The sequence below is a fragment of the Petaurus breviceps genome, unplaced genomic scaffold (assembly GCF_028583685.1).
Source record: "Petaurus breviceps papuanus isolate PSGF00001 unplaced genomic scaffold, PetGlider_PUasm1.0 84, whole genome shotgun sequence".
Taxonomy (NCBI): Eukaryota; Metazoa; Chordata; class Mammalia; order Diprotodontia; family Petauridae; genus Petaurus; species Petaurus breviceps.
Window position 1 is genome coordinate 10,963,471 of NW_027186645.1, and position 4,160 is coordinate 10,967,630.

Here is a 4,160-nt window from a genome sequence, read left to right on the forward strand (position 1 = left end):
GATATTGAGTTCCAAATTTTTCTCCCTCCCTCCTTCCCCTTCCCTCTTCCGAAGATGGTAGGCAATATGACATACGTTATACATGTACCATCATGTAAAGCATATTTCCATATTAGTCATAGTTATGAAAGAAGAAACAGATCAAAAGGAAAAAGCCATGAAAAAGAATATAGTAAGTGAATGAAATATACTTTGGTCTGCATTCAAAATCCATCAGTTATTTATCTGAATGTGGATAGCATTTTCCTTTCTGAGTCTTTCGTATTTGACTTGGGATCATTGTGTTGCTGAAAAGACCCGAGTCATTCATAGTTGATCATCACACAACGTTGCTGATATTGTGTACAGTGTTTTCCTAGTTTTGTCCATTTTACTTTATAGCAGTTTGTACAAATCTTACCACATTTCCCTGAAATCTGCCTGTTCATCATTTTTCATTGCACAACAGTCATTCAATTATATTCATAAACTACAGCTTGTTCAATCATTCCCTACTTGATAGGCATCACCTCAATTTTCAAATATTTTGCCACCATGAAAAGGACTGATATAAATATTTTTTGTACATGTAAGTCTTTCTCCTTTTTTATGATTTCTTTGGGATACAGACCTAGTAGCGGTACTGCTAGATCAAAGAGTATGCACAGTTTGATTGCCCTTTAGACATAGTTCCAAATTACTCTCCGGAATAGTTAGATCAGTTCACAACTCCATTAACAATACATTGGTGTCCCAATTTTCCCACATTCTCTCCAACATTTATCATTTTCCTTTTTAGGATATTAGCCAATCTGATAGTGTGAGGTGGTACCTCATAGTTGTTTTAATTTGCATTTCTCTAATCTAAAGTGATTTAGAGCATTTCTTCATATGCCTATAGATAGCTTTGATTCCTTCATCTGAAAACTGCCCATTCATATCCTTTTACCCTTTATCAGGTAATGGCTTGTATTCTTATAAATTTGATTCAGTTCTCTATGTATTTGAAAAATGAGAAACTTTATCAGAGAAACTTGCTGTAAAGATTGTTTCCCAGCTTTCTACTTTCCTTCTAATATGGATTTCATTGGTTTTGTTTATACAAAAGCTTTTTAATTTAATGTAATTGAAATGATATGTTTTGCATTTTGTAATGTTTTCTATCTGGTTATGAATTCTTCCCTTACCCATAGATCTGACAGGTAGACTATTCCTTGCTTTTTTAATTTGCTTGCAGTGTCATCATTTATATCTAAATTGTGCACTCATTTTGACCTTGTATTTTTTGAAATGATGGTCTATACCTAATCTGTGCCCTATTGTTTTATAATTTTCCCACTGTTTTGTCAAATATCCCAAAAGCTGAGGTATTTGGATTTATCAAACACTAGGTTACTATTGTCATTGACTACTGTGTCTTATGAATCTAATCTATTCCACTGATCCACCATTATATTTCTTAGCCAGTACCAGATTGTTTTGATGATTACTACTTTATAACATAATTTGAGATCTGGTATTGGTAGACCAACTTCCTTTGTTTTGTTTTGTTTTTGTTTTCATTAATTCCCTTGTTATTCTTGACCTTTCATTCTTCCAGATGAATTGTTTGTTATTTTTTTCTAGCGCTATCAAATAATTTTTGGTAGTTTGATTGGTATGGCACTGAATAAGTAAATTAGTTTAGGCAGAATTGTCATTTTATTATATTGACTCAGCCTACCCATGAGCAATTGATATTTTTTTCCAATTGTTTAAATCTGATTTTATTTGTGTAAAAAAATGTTTTGTAATTGTGTTTATATAGTTCCTGGATTTGTTTTGGCAGGTAGACACCCAAGCATTTTATATTGTTTACAGTTATTTTAAATAGAATTTCTCTATCTCTTTTTCCTAGACTTTGTTGGTCATATAAAGAAATGCTAATGATTTATGTGGGCTTATTTTACATCCTGCAATTTTATTGAAGTTGTTAATTATTTCAAGTAGTTATTTAGTTGGTTCTCTAGGATTATCTAAGTATACCATGATATCATCTACAAAGTGTAATAGTTTTATTTGTTCATTGCCTATTCCTTCTATTCCTTTTTCTTCTCATTGCTATCACTAACATTTCTAGTATGATATCAAATAACAGTGGTGATAATGGACATTCTAGCTTCACCCCTGATCTTACTGGGAAGACTTCTAATTTATCCCCATTACAGGTAATGCCTGTTGATGATTTTAGATAGATACTGCTTATTATTTTAAGGAACTGTCCTTTTATTACTATGATCTCTATTGTTTTTAATAGGAATTGTCTAAAGCTTTTTCAGTATCTATTGAGATCATCGTATTATTTCTGTTGTTTTTTGTTATTGATATGGTCAATTATGTTGATAGTTTTCCTAATATGTTTGGTTTAGTTCTGGTCTTCTCCTTATGAAAGCTTGAAATCCTTCTCTTTTGGTGAATGCCAATTTCCTCCTTGGTGCATTATGTTTAATTTTGCTGGGTAAATGAATCTTGATCATAGGCCTAGCCTCTTTTTCCTTGTGGAATATTATGATCCATGACCACCAAGCCTTTAATGTTGTAGCTGCCAAATCCTGTGTGACCCTGATTGTGATTTCCCCAATATTTGAATTGTTGCCTTCTGGTCACTTGCAGTACTTTTTCCTTTACCTGATAGTTCTGAAATTTGTTTTTTATGTTCCTTGGGGTTACTATTTTGGGATATCTTTCTTGAGGTGATAAATGAATTCTTTCAGTTCCTATTTTGCTCTCTGGTTCCAGGACATCATGGCAATTTTCCTTGATAATTTCTTGAAAGATACTGTTCAGTTCTTCCTTTTAATTATGGTTTTCAGGCACCCCAATGATTCTGATATTGTCCCTCCTGGCTCTATTTTCCAGGTCCTTTGTTTTTCCCATGAGGTATTTTATATTTTCTTCTATTTTTTCATTCTTGTGAATTTGTTTGATTGAGTCTTGATGTCTCTTAGAGTCATTAGTTTCCACTTGCCCAATTCTAACTTTTAAGAAGCTGTTTTCCTCAATTAGCTTTGGTACTTTCTTTTCCATTTGGTCAATTATACTCTTTAAGGAGTTGTTTTCTTCAATGGACTTTTATATCTCCTTTTCCATTTAGACAATAATATTTTTAAGCACTTTTTCAACTGTTGATTCTTTTTTCATAATTCTCTGACATCACTCTCATTTCTCTCACTAATTTTTCTTCTACTGCTCTTATGATTTTTAAACTCTTTTTTGAGCTCTTCCATGAGTTCTTTCTGGGCTTGAGATCACTTCTTGTTTTCCTTTGGGGTTTTCCTCTTAGGAGTTTTGACATTGTTGTCCTCTTCTGAGTTTGTATCTTGATCTTCTCTGTAACCATAACTTTCCACAGTCAAATTCTTTTGTTGTTATTTCATCTTGTTTTGGGCCTTTTTCCTTTCTTTTAAATTTGACTCTGCTCCCATGATAGAAAGGGCACTGTCTCAGCCTTCTTGTGCCAGGGACTGTAGGCCCTGGCTGTTTACTTGATACTGAACTGATGTTGCCTTGAGGCTATACAATTCCCTAGTGCCTGGTGCTGCACTGAGGGGGTGGGGTGAGTAGTAGCAGACACTTCTAGAGGCCATAGGGGTCTGGCAGCTTATCTGGTGCTGAGTCAGAGTCCTAACAGTCCTGTCTGGTATGTGCTGAGGCTTGTGGGGTATTTCTGTGTTTTCCCAGACCACACTTAAGTACGTGGATGTCTGGCCACTGGAGGTTCCCTGTTTGCCGAGGGCTCCACTGAAGCACATGGCAGGAGCCCAGCACTGGCAGCTGCCAGTTTTCTTAGGTACCGGTACAGTTGGCATCTGCCTGTTTGATCAGGGCTATATTGAAGCACATGAAGTCTGGGTGCTGAAGGTTGTCTCTTTGCCTGGAGCTATGCTGAAGCATGTGAAGGCTCTCAGTGCTGGAGTTTTCCTATTTTCCTGTCTATGCTGAGAATATGAGGTGTTCTGGTGTTGGCATTTGCCTGCTTTACCACCCTGGGGCTCAGGATTCATCACTGGTTTGCTGAGGTGGGATTTGCTGACTTGCTAGGATGTCCTAGACTGAGCTCCCCCTTCACCTGAGTGAGACAGACCTTTCCTAACAATCTTCCGTGTTTCTGGAGTTTAAAGATTGTTTCACCATATCTTTTT